The sequence below is a fragment of the Chrysochloris asiatica genome, unplaced genomic scaffold, assembly GCF_000296735.1.
Source record: "Chrysochloris asiatica unplaced genomic scaffold, ChrAsi1.0 scaffold00236, whole genome shotgun sequence".
Lineage (NCBI taxonomy): Eukaryota > Metazoa > Chordata > Mammalia > Afrosoricida > Chrysochloridae > Chrysochloris > Chrysochloris asiatica.
In genome coordinates, this window is record NW_006408754.1 from 3,488,217 (window position 1) to 3,502,324 (window position 14,108).

The following is a 14,108-nucleotide window of genomic DNA, read 5'->3' on the forward strand; positions in this document are numbered from 1 at the left end:
GTGTAAAGATAAGCATTCAAGAAGCTGAATGAACCCCAGGAAGTATAGACCCCAAAGAAAAACACCAAAACATGTCATAGTCAAGCTCTCCAAAATTAAAGATAAGGAGATGATCCTGAAAGCAGCTAGGGAAAAGAGAAGCAATACATACAAAGGCAAGCAAGTCAGATTAAACTCAGATCTCTCAGCAGAAACCATGCAGGCAAAAAGGCAATTGGTAGACATATATAAAACACTGAAAGAAAGAAACAGCCAACCAAGAATCCTTTATCCAGCAAAGCTGTCAATAAAATATGATGGTGTAATCAATACATTCCAGGATACACAAAGCTGGGGTGGGAGGGGGGGTGGGGTCCAAAGCCAACACAGCACTACAAAATATGCTAAATGGAGTTCTGTGGACTGAGAACCAACAAAAACAGACAACAACCAGAGATTGACATACGTGGCAGCACCACCCAGCACTCAATCAACAAATGGAAAAGTTGAGAACAGAACAAAATTATAAAAACAAATTCAAAGGATCTGGAGGTCAGTCTATGATCAAATCAATTTCAGTGTGAAAGAAGGTAAACATGTAGGAACAGAGATCCAGATGTTGAGAAGATCAGGGAGATTACAGCATAAAATAGACTGTCTTAAATGGAGGGAAAAGTTAATAGAATATAAGTTAACCTCAAAGAAAATTAACACTTCACAACATAACAAGAAAATGAAAATCCAAGAAAAACATGGAAATGGTAAAACTATGAGGAATCTGACAAGAAAGAACACAAAAAAGCATGAACACATGAACTCAGCACAGGAAGACATACAGAACAAAGAAAGCAACAGCACCACACACACACACACACAAAACCATAATGACAGCAATTACTCCATACCTATCAATAATTACACTGAATGTAAATGGATTACATGCACCAGTCAGTTAAGAGATGGAAAGTGGCAGAATGGATAATAAAACAAGATCCTGGGATTGGAACCATGGCAATGAAACGATATACGATAGAATGAATGTAAAACTAAAGTTCTCTCATGTAAACTATCATATAATAAAATATTAAAAAAAGAAAACAAGATCCTTCAATATGCTGTCTGCAAGAGACACACCTTACACACAGACACAAAAACAGATTAAAATTCAAAGGATGGAAAAAATATACCAAGCTTATTACAATAAAAAACAAACAGGAGTAGCAGTACTAATCGCTGACAAAATAAACTTTAAGGTAAAAAACAGAATTATAAATAATGATGGACATTATCGCATGATTAAAGGGACAATTGAACAAGATGACATAACCATAATAAATATATATGATCCCAATGAAAGAGCTCCAAAATATATTAAGCAAACTCTAATAGATTTGAAGAAAGAAATAGACGAATCTAAAGGAGCTCTGGTAGCGTAGTGGTTGCGGATTGGGCTGTGAACCTTAAGGTCAGCGGTTCGAAACTACCAGCTGCTCCGTGGGAGAAAGATGAGGCTTTCTACTCCCGTAAAGATTTGCACCCTCAGAAACCCTGTACAGGGTCGCTATGGGTCGGAACCGACTCAACGGCACATAACAACAATAACAACAATAATAGTGGAAGGTTTTAACACACTGCTTTCAAAAATGGATAGAACAACCAGAAAAAACTAGACAAAGACACAAAGAAACTAAACAACACTCAGCAAACTGTACTTCATAGATGTGTACAGAGCATTCAACAGACAACAATACAATACACATTCTTTCCAGTGCACATGGAATATTCTCCAGAATAGACCATGTGTTAGACACAAAACAAACAACCATAAATTTACAAATATAAAAATACTACAAAGCATCTTCTCAGACCACAATGCTATCAAATTAGAACTCAACAATAGGAAGACCAAGGATATAAAGTTGAATACATGGAAACTAAATAATACCCTGCTGAAAAGTGACTGGCTAGTAGAATAAATAAAAGATGAATTCACAAAGTTCCTACAAAAAAACGAGAATGAAAACACAACATACCAAATCTTTGTGACACAGCAAAAGTGGTGCTGAGAAGACAATTTATTGCAATAAATGCACACATCCAAAAAGAAGAGAGAATTAAAATTAACATATTGACATAGCATCTACAACAATTAGAACAGACCAACAGAGGGGACCTACAGTCACCAAAAGAAAAGAAATAATAAAGATTAGAGCAGAAATAAATGAGATAGAAAACAGAAAAACTATAGAAAACAGAAAAACTATTGACAAAATTGGCAAACCTAACAAAGGAAAAGAGGGAGAAGACACAAATAACATGCATTAGAAACCACATGGGCCATGTCACACTGGAACCAAAGGAAATCATAAGGATAATAATAGAATACTATGAAGAGTTGTACTCCAACAAATTTGAAAACTTAGAAGAGATGGATACATTTTTAGAAAAACAAGACCTACTTAAACTTAACACAGAGTGAAGTAGAAAACCTGAACAGACCCATAATAAAAGAAGAAATTGATCAGGTCTTCAAAAAACTCTCAACCAAAAGAAGTCCAGGCCCAGATTGCTTTACTGTTAAGTTCTACCAAACACTCATGGAAGAGTTGTCACCAATTTTATTCAAATTATTCCAGAATATAAAGGAGGATGGAAAACTTCCTAATACATTTTATGAAGCAAGCATAACCTTTATACCAAAACCAGGGAAAGACATCACTAAGAAAGAAAATTATAGACCAATGTCCCTCATGGACATAGATGCAAAAATTCTCAACGAAATCCTAGCCAACAGAATTCAGCAGCAAATAAAAAATATACATATATAACGATCAAGTGGGATTCATATCAGGGATGCAAGGATGGTTCAACATTAGAAAAACAATCAATGTAATCTACCATATAAATAAAGAAAAAAGAAAAGAACCACATAATCATTTCGATAGATGCAGAAAAGGCATTTGACAAAATCCAATATCTGTTCCTGATAAAAACACTCAACAAAGCAGGATTTGAAGGGAAATTCTTCAGCATAATTAAGAGCATATATACAAAACCAACAACCTATATTACTCTCATTGGAGACAAACTGGAAGCCTTCCCTCTGAGAACAGGAACCAGACAAGGATGCTCTTTGTCACCACTCCTATTCAATATTGTACTGGAAGTCTTAGCAAGAGCTATACGGCAAGACAGGGAAATTAAAGGCATCCAAATTGGCAAAGAGGAAGTAACTCTCTCTATTTGCAGATGATATGATCCTATACATAGAAAACCTCAAAGACTCTATACAAAAGCTACTACACTTCATTGGAAGATTCAGCAAAGTGGCAGGGTATAAAATCAACATACAAAAATTAGTTGGATTCCTCTATACCAATAGTAACAGCCCTGAAAAGGACATTAGGAAAGCAATACCATTTACAATAGCCACCCAAAGAATGAAATATCTAGGAATAAATGTAACCAGAGAAATAAAGGACTTATACAAAGAAAACTACAAAAAACTACTACAAGAAAGGAAAGAGACGTACAAAAATGCCAGAATGGTCCTGGATAGGAAGCCATAACCTAACATTGTGAAAATGTCAATACTGCCCATAGCAATTTACACATATAATGCAATCCCAATCCAGATTCCAATGACATTCTTCAAAGAGATGGAAAAACCAATTACAAACATTATATGAAAAAGTAAGAGACCCAGGATAAGCAAAGCACTGCTTAAGAAGAAGACCATGGTCGGAAACCTCTCACTCCCTGATTTCAAACTTTACTACATGGCTAAAGTGGTCAAAACAGCCTGGTACTGGTATAATGAAAGATACATTGATCAATGGAACAGATTCGAGAATCCAGAAATTAACCAATCCACATACAGCGAAGTGATTTTCGACAAAGTGCCTAAATATATTCCATGGGGATGTGATAGAATCTTCAACAGATGGTGCTGGCAGAACTGGAAAGTGATATGCAAAAGATTGAACAAGCCCTTTACCTCATGCCTTATACAAAAACCAACTCAGCATGGATTAAAAACCTAAATGTGAATCCCAGAATTATAAAGTCCATCACTGAAAAAATAGGGACAAATGTGAGGGCTCTAATTCAGGACACATACAGACTACCAAAGATTTTTAAAATTATACAAGCAAAAGTAGACAAACTAGATGTTTTAAGACATACTAAAAATTAAAAACTTATGTACATCAAAAGACTTCACCAAAAGTATAAAAATGGTGTCTACAGAATAGGAAATAAATCTTTTGCAATGACACATTGGACAAGGGACAAATTTCTAAAATCTATAGGAAACTACAACACCTCTACAAGAAAAAGACAAATAACCCAATTAAAAAAATGGGCACAGGACATGACAGACACTTCACCAAGGAGGAGATCTGGGCAGCCAACAAACGTATGAAGAAATGTTCACAATCACTAGCCATTAGAGTGATGTAAATTAAAACAAAAGTTAGATATCATCTCACACCAGCAATGATAGCAGAGATCAAAAAAGTAAAGGACAATAAATGCTAGAGAGGATGCGGAGAGACTGGGGCACTCCTACATTGCAAAATAATCCAACCACTCTGGAAAGCAATATGGTGCTATCTCAGAAGGCTGGAAATAGGAATATCTTATGATCCAGCAATTCCTCTACTTGGTTTTTACCCACAAGAAATATGAGCCATGACACGAATAGATATATGTACACCAATGTTCATAGCAGCACTATTTACAATAGCAAAGAGATGGAGACAGCCAAAGCGCCCATCAACTGAAAGTTGATAAACAAACTTTGGTACATACACATAATGGAATATTATGCTACCTTGAAGAATAACAAGGAAGCTGCAAGCCACTACATAACATGGATGAACCTTGAGGAAATTATGCTGAGTGAAATTAGTCAGTCACAAAAGGAGAAATTCTGCATAGGACCATTATTGTAATAGACTAAGAAAAATAACCCATAGTAAAAGGGGGGGGAAGGGTGTTTCTTTGCTGGTTACGGGTATATGTGGGGTTGGTTGAGGGGAAAGAGGCAAAGGTGGAGCACAGGTTAGGGAATAGACACAGGATAACTTGGGTGCTGGCGTCCAGCGGGAACAATACACAAGAAGGGAGAGGGGAATGAAGAACAAGGTGAATGGGAGACCAGTTAGGCAGGTTTGCATGGGCTAAGTGGAATAGAGGTAAATGATGTATGCACAACCTTGGAACAACAGGACTCAGGGATACACAGATGAGGCATGGTTTGAATGGGTAAAAGAGGGGAAACAATGTTAAGATGCTTGGCTGTCTTTTGACTGTTGGTTTCCCTTGCACACCATTATAAAATAGACACTAGAGGGGAAGAGATAGGAATAGCCAGAAACATCACCGTAGAAAACTTGTAAATCCATCTTCAGCCTATAACTGATAGGAATACCTAAGATGGGCCTACAACTTGCCCAGTGAAGGAGGTTTCCTGTGGAGCCTTTGCCTTGCATAAGACCATTGGTGGAATCTTGAACCTCTTCCAGAATCTTCTGAAGCAGGAAATCTCTACTTGAACAGACAAGCAGACTAGCCTGGAGTGTCTAGATGAACAGAAGATACTTCTTGAAAGAAAGACTAGCAAGAAAAATAAAAAACAATAATAGCAGTCCGACTGACTACTACAAGAACAAGTGAGATGTTCGCCCAGGAGCCATCAAGGCAAGTGTTCAAACACCCCCAGTTTAACCCCCTTCCAAGATTAAGACTCAAGGGGAATACACAAGCAAAAATGTGGTCTGACTGGTGACCACGCTGGTCAATGATAAGGGGAAGTGGGAGAAAAACAGCAATGAAGTTGTGAGCCAAGTCTGACTACATTCAATAGACACCTGTGAACCCAGGTTGAGACCAGGTTGGCCAGCAGTATGGCAAGACCTGGGGACTCCTGGGCCCAGAGACAGTGACATGGCCACAGGGGACTAGAGTGGAGAGTGATGGGTCCAGCTGATAAGAAGTGAGTGGAGATGCATAAGAATACCCATACTTGCAGATAGTACCCATTTGACCTGGCTTCAATGGCTGGATGATCAGAACTTGAGTAGAGGAAGACAGAAGAGGGACAAAAAAGAGTATTCCACTGCTTTTTATTAACTTGACCTATACCTTTGGATGTAGTAGCTCAAAAGAGGAAACAAATCTTTACAGTGAGGATCATTCCCACCCCCATGGTGCACAAGGTAGACAGGGATGGGCAACTTAGACATTGGCTACCCAAAAAGGCGGGGTGGGGGTGGGGGGGGCTACAAAGGCAAAAAGTGACTGGCTTACAAGCTTTCAAGGGGGAGCCTAGATCCAGAGGGCGCGGAGGAAGGTAGACTCTCCATTGAGTGGTATCCAATCTATCTGGATGGGTCTGATGAAAAGAGATGGGGATAAGACTCTTGTGGTACAATAGTGAATAATTGTTATCAGGACTGACTGTGAGTGTTGGAAATGTAAAGGTAGACATTTTGTAACAAAAGAAGGGGAGTGGTTGACTTTGCAGTCCAGGAGTGGAGGTCCGTGGGACTATCAAGGGAGAAGAGCAGAGTGCAGGAACCTACCCAGAGAAACAGTGACACCAGAGATGGAGGCAGAGACAATGACGTGGAGAGATGGAGTGGCTGGGGACTCTAGACCCAGAGAGGGAGAGGGACTGTGTGCTGACAACCGGAGGTGGGGGTGGGGAGGGGTGGGCAGGCTTGCAGGGTATAGCCTTTGGTTGTTTTATGAGGCATGGAGGGGATTGTAAGCATAGCAATGACACTAAATACAATAGGGTGAATGTAAAGCTAATGTTCTCCCATGTAAATTATCGCATAATTCACAATAAAAACGTTAAAAAAAAAATTGTTTCTTTGGTGAATGGGGTTCCAAGACATTGGGCTGTATTATAAACTATGTCAGCTAGTCTAAATCCTCTATACCAAGTTCTCGTTAAGTGCCATCAAGTCAACCCAACACACAACTACCCTGTGTAGGGTTTCCGAAGAGCAGCTGATGGGTTTGAATCACTGATCATGTGATTCACAGTCCAGGGCTTATCCTCCAGTAGTATACCAGGAGATGATGTACTTATGTATCATTTTTCCAACCAGACTAGAATCTGTACTATTGCAAACACTTCATTTTGTGCCCGGATTAGTATCACAAGTAAAATGGATCATTCTATAAAGGCAACCTGCTGTCTAAAATAGCTAAAGATATCATTAAGATTTGTTCCCTTGGTCAGACTAACTGGGTTATGGTTTCAGTGTTCTTTCCACTTCTTTCTTAAAACTTAGTTATACTTATTTGTCTCACAGTTGTTTTATATCCAGTCTTAAATGCTTCTATCCAGCTACTGTCCTGACAGACAATTCAACAAATAATTTAAAGACTAAAACAGGATGAAATAATATTGAGTGGTATTCAAGTTGAAAATTAGCATTCCACAAATGAAACCTCTTAATTTTATCAATCAACTATCAAAAATTGTGGTGAAGATCTAGACAATACTTGATGTTATATCTGAAGTTTCTTTCTGAGGTAAAACCCAAAGAGGGGCTGAGAATTTAAAAGTTTCCCACATTTATACAATAAGACTGCTATAGTCATGGCAATAAATAACTAACTACCACAACAAGCTTTAAACCTGTCTAATCAATCAGTAACAACTCACCTCAAGGACGCTGTCTCTCAAAGTCAACAAAATTATAACAGCCTCATGCCATCTGCTCTCTATGGTAGGCTCACTGTAATGAACACAGTTTTAAGTTTGACATGAACCCACTTCTGCCTCTAACCAACACAAGACATGTTTATAAAGCTAATGTTAACCCATTATCACCTTAGTAATCAAATAAACATTGTTGCTGTTAGGTGTGGTTCCAGCTCACAGCAACCTTATGCACAAAAGAATGAAACACTGTCCAATCCTGAGCTGCCTTCATATGTGTCATTCTATTTGAACCAATCATTACTGCTACTGTATCAATCCAACACTAGGTGAAAAAAATGAAAGTATGTCTGACCAGTATAACTATTCTTGAAGTAAAAATTAAAGGGTTTTATTCCTTGATACAATGCAACTTCTTCCTCAGTAAAGATTTCTGAATAATTTTTGTGATTTTTGAGGAGGGGGTTTAGGAACCAATGAAGTCTTTCCTCCCTAAGATGTTGCTCCTAAATGCCTTTGAGTCAGTTCTGACTCATAGCAAACCTATAAAGGGGTTCTAAAAAATAATTGGTGGGTTTGAACTACAGGTGGTGCGGTTGTTCTTGCTGTTAGGTGCCATTGAGTTGGTACCTACCCATAGCGACATTATGCACGGCAGAACGAAACACTGCCCAGTCCTGGGCCAGCCTCACTATTGTTGCCACGCTTGAGTCCATTGATGCTGCCACTTGGCCAATCCATCTCGTTGGGGGTCTTCCTCTTTTTCTCTGACCCTCCACCTTACCAAACATGATATCCTTCTCCAGTGACTGGTCCCTCCTGACAATATGTCCAAAGTATGAGAGACGAAGTTTGGCCATCCTGGCCTCCAAGGAGCACTCAGGCTGCACTTCTTCCAAAACAGATCTATTGGTTCTTTTGGCACCCCGTGGCACTTTCAATATTCTCCTCCAACACCATAACTCAAAAGCATCAATTCTTCTACGGTCTTCCATATTCACTGCCCAGGTTTTGCATGCATAGGAGGTTATTGAAAATACCATGGCTTGGGTCAGGCGCACCTTAGTCCTCAAGCTGACATCTTTGCTACAATATGGTGGAGCAGGTAGTTGGGCAGTGAGGAGTTCCCTCAGAAACAACACAGTATACCGGACCCAGCAGGCTCAGAGGATGGTGCTAGAACTCTGAACCACACATAAAGGAATATTTAGAAAGGTAGAAGCCTTACAGCTAGGGGAATTTGTAACAGAATCAAGAAATCCAATGCTTTCTAATTCAAGATGCTCAGCTGCTCCCGGAGCCACCCTCTTGGGAGAGACCTAGCGGGGGAAGGATCAGAGCAGCCACAAACTCCTGACAGAACCACGGAGATACAGGTGTGGACATTCTTTTTTTTGGTATCTATTCATAGGTGTCTTGCTATCTGTGCACCTCCATTCTGGTGACTAGAGGGGGTGCCTGAGCAAATGGACACCTCACCCCCACCCTTGGAGGGTTTTACTATGCATGCGCACAGATCTCCTCGAAATTTAAAGTGATAGTTTCCACTATAAACCAAATGGTCACCACTCATCTGTCAGTTTGTCGTACTGTGGTGGCTTGTGAGTTGCTGTAATTCTGAAAGCTATGCCACCGGTATTTTAAATAACCAGCAGGGTCACCCATGATGGACAGGTTTCAGATGAGCTTCCAGAGGAAGACAGACTAGGAAGACAGAGTGATGAAGTACTTCCAAATATTTAGTCACTGAAAACCTTATGAATAGCAGAGATGGTGTGGTTAGCAAGGTAAAAATAAAGGCAAACTACTACCTAAAGTAGTTTAAGCTAAAACCACTGGCTGTATTACACAATATCTGGTCTGGGACAATAAAACTCTTAAAGTCTCTTTGGCAATGATATGCTGTCCAATGTAATGTTTCCTAGACAATTGTATAAGGAGTTTTGGTGATACCATGGGTTAAGTATTGAGCTGCTAACTTCAAGGTTCAAATCCACCAGATACTGTGTGGGAGAACGACAATGCTGTCTCATAAAGATGTGTAGTGTAAGAAGCCATGTTGAGCAGTTCTACTCTGTCCTACAGCGTCATTACGAGTCAGATTCAACTCATTGGCAATGGGCAGAGAATTGTGTGGACTTTTTAGCGTAACAGCACATTTTTGTAACCAAAGTTAGAATTGACTTGATGGCATTTAACAACAAAATAGTGTAATAAACCCTTTCTATCCTTTAAATAATGTTTTGGAAAATGTTCACCTTCGTAATGGTTTCTGGGCTCTTTAAACTTTAGTCCTGGCTCCTTCTAGGGCCACTAAGGCCACTACTGGAGTAACTGGACATTCTCACATCAGAATCATGACAAAATTTGGTAATGCTGAGTTGCTTCTATTTCTTCAGGAGTATTTGAATTTGCACCTGCAGTGGAATTATCTACCAACCTTCCTAAAGGGCATAAAAGAATGGTGTAATATGATACAGTGTGCAAGATGGGTAATAGAGATAAAAGGGCATTTATGTTCTTCATATTTTTATCTAGATGACCATGGACTGTGATAGTTTCCTATGAATGGCTTTTTTTAAGGTCATGAGGAATTGCAGATTTTCAGCTACAGGAAATGTAATTAATCAGACTCCAAGTGCTATGCTGTTAAGTTCTACATTGCACTGAGACCATGCCACAGTGACTGAGAATGACAGGGATACTGAAATGAGCCATTTCCTGGAGATCTGGAACTCCCCTGACAGTCAGATTTGGCTTAAAAACTTGCCAATGCTTTTGCAGCCTTCCTTAGCCTGCACAGAAGTCTAGAATGTTTCTATCCAGTCTTCTCTCTCTCATTCTCTTTCAATTCAGGGTCATATTTGCACAGAAATCTGAGAGTTCTCATATCTCTTTTCAGTTATTTCGATATTTTCCTTCACATAGGCATTTTCACTAATAAAAATCCTTGGATGTAGAATTAGGTTCTCAGAGAACCTAGATTAACACAGATGTTACTGAGGACTTAAATCTATCCTTGATGTGCACTAAGAAAGCAGAATAGATCATAAGTAACACTAGGCTTACAGAAACTAGTCAAGTGATTTTCCAAACAACTTTATATAACATGGAAAACACAGTGCAATAGGGAAAATCCGTTCCTCAATGATTGATTCCAGGTTTTATTTTGATGAGCTAAATAAAATGCAGTCTAGTACTTTGTGTCAAATACAAAAGTAATTGACATCTATTCCTATTCAAAGAAGTATATCCAGGTCTCTTGCACCTTTTCCATGAGTTGCTCTGGGATACAATTCACTTAGCTTTTATTGAAACTGTCTGTGCCCTGTGAGGTGACTTTTAGCACAGAGGGCATGCAATCCAGATTCTATTCCATTGCATAGCTATTGTTATACATATGTCCCTCATCTTCTGGGCAGTACATCATCAGCCTGTGGCTTTTTATGTCATTACCTCATACTAGCATCTCTTCCCTGTTCCAGCTTTTAACTGGGCCCAAGTAACAATATGTTTTACCCTAGCCTCTTTCAGTCTAGTGATAGAAGTAGTACTCCATGGGCAATAGTTCTTAAATCCTCAATAGGACTTGCTTGTTAACTCTTAATAATGATCACACTGCAATATAGAGTTCTTTCATTAAGCAGCCTTTTAAAACTCCCGCTTAGCTCTGTAAGCTGTTTCATGTTGGATTCTAACTGATAGCATTTTCACAATGGTATGTTCAAGTTTTCAATCCCTGGGTAGAATAGTTAAGAACTTGATTACTAGCTTAAAGGTGAACAGTTCAGACCTACTGAGATGTACTGTGGAAGACAGGTTTAGCAACCTGCTTCCAAAAGATCATAACCTTTAAAGCACAATGTTGTTGTTGTTAAATGCCGTCGAGTCAGTTCCGACCCATAGCAACCCTGTACAGGGTTTCTGAGGGTGTAAATCCTTATGGGAGTAGAAAGCCTCATCTTTCTCCCCCTGTATACATGGGTGAGACAGAATCGACTTGACACAAACTAACACCAACTTTAATTACTATAAAATAATTACAAATGAATAATTGCTAAATGGATTAATTCAAGCAAACTGAGTAAGGATTTAGAAAATAAGAACAATGAAGTCACTGTGGACACTCTCTTGATAGTTATTCTCCAGTCTTTTGGTTATGTCTGTCTTGGCCCTAGGGATTCAGTAAGGCCCGTCTTAAACTATACCATACACCAGCCTGTACAATTCTGCTCTGGCATGTGCCTTCCTTTGGAGTAAAGAGGTACTAGGCAAAAAACTTTGTAAGACCTTTAGAAGAAATGTAAAGAACAAAGGCTTATGGACTAGGATTTCTCAAGATAATAAAAATTCCTTTACTAAGATCACTCTGCAAAAGTCAGCATGGTAGCTATTACTTCGTTGACCAGAAGAATAAACTATCAAAAGGGCTACAAAAAAAAAAAAAAACCTTTGGAGATTTTGCTTAAAATCTGATTCTTAGATCATAGAATCAAGAATTACAAGGAGAAGGCAGGAAGTAGCAAGATGGCAGACTAGTTAGAAGCACTACACAGACCTTCTACAGTAAAGATATGAACACCAAATGCAACAGATACAGAATGTAATCCTGGAACCTGATGAAGGGATAGAGAAGTGGACTGAATGCTTACTGGGAGAGGAAGATGAACAGATGGCAAAAAAAAAAAAAAAACAGGAGACAGGTGACCTGTGACTTCCGACTAGACACGGCACGGCCATCTTAAAATTTCATGAATGACTTCAGAGACAAGACAACAGCTTGGTGGTCCAGAAGCATATCAATGACTCATGAAGATAAAGGGGACAGCAGTTGTACCCGTACAGGCCAGTCACACCTGTATCCTCTGCAACCTTACCCAGTGGGAAAAATTCAATACCACCTGCTATACTTCAGATCAACACCACCATCAGCCAAATCCATCCTAAATTGAATTGTACAAATGATGACCAGACAACAGTGCACTAATCACACCCACCAGGAGGCAGTAAGTGAGTAACAAAAATCATACCAACATACAATTAAATACAAATACAACAGCAACACAATGTCTCAGAAGCAACAGAAAATGTCTGCTCAAAGAAGCAAGTGACAAAAAACCTCAAATAAGTGACCAAGAGGCAGAGATAGAAAACATTTTTTGAAAAAAGGGCATTGAAACTTCCTGAAAAAATAATACAAGAGAGTATTTGGGTATCTTCAAATGATTTACAGATATGAATAAGAAAACAAGGAAGAATTCAGTAAAACATTACAGGACAAACAAAATAAATGAAGGATTGAAAGCTATACAAAACCTGCAAACAGAAATCAAGAAGATTAATATTAAGATTTCAGAAATGGAAAATATATTGAAAAGGCAAAAGAGTAGATTTGAATCATTAGAATCCTGAATTAATAAGCTTGAAGATAAATTACTCAATACGAATAAACTAGAAGAACAATCAGAAGGAAAAAAATCTGAAGAAAGCCTAAGATTCATGTGGAACACCATGGAGAGGAATAACTTACAAGAGATCAGAAATTCCAGAACAAGAAGAGACAAGGAAAATAACAGAAATAAATAGTTGAAAAGTTTTTGAAACAAAAGTTCCCTAATATCATGGAAGGCAAAAAGTTAAGAATTCAAGATGTTGAATGAATGCCAAACTGGATAGACCCTGTTAGGGTCCGAGACCACCACCCAATAAGGAGACCAAGAGACAAAGATAATGCAAAAGCAGGCGGGCTTTATTCAAGCTAGCATGCTAGGGTCGAGTGGCGGCTGGCAGTGTAGTGTTCAGCAGTGTTACAGCAGTGTTACAGCATCAGCTCACCAAAGCTCGACCCCAAGCAGTTCACAAACCGCACCTTATATAGGGTTTTGGGACACACCATGGGAGGGGGATATGCAAACTAGGATTACAACTTTTACCCAATGGAGCATTCAGAAACCACAGGATCCAATAGATTTAAACATAACATCACATAAGTGACCTATAGTACTAAGACTTTTTCCAGTCCTACCGGCCTCATCTTATCTGTTACCTGTTCCGGCCACCTGGCCTGTGAGTCTTCAACTGTGACAGTTTTATGAGTGTGCTCTTTACCCTGCATTTGTGTCTCTTGAGCCATTCTGTTGGGGACTTGCCTAGCCATGCCTGGTTGTCCTTATGTCCTGGCCTGAAGCAGGTCTCAGAGCAAGCTCTTATACCTGAAGTGGGGATTCTTGCTCTGAGCCCTACTTTCAGCCGCCCACTTTTATTCTCACAACCCCAAAACATAGCAAAATCAAACTCTCCAAAATTAAAGACAAGGAAAGAATCCTGAGAGCAGTTTGGTAAAAATTAAAGTTATCTACAAAGGAGAACCAATAAGACAAAACTATGGCTTCTCGGTAGAAACTTTGCAAGCAAGAAGGCAATGGGGAGACATATATAAAACTCTGAA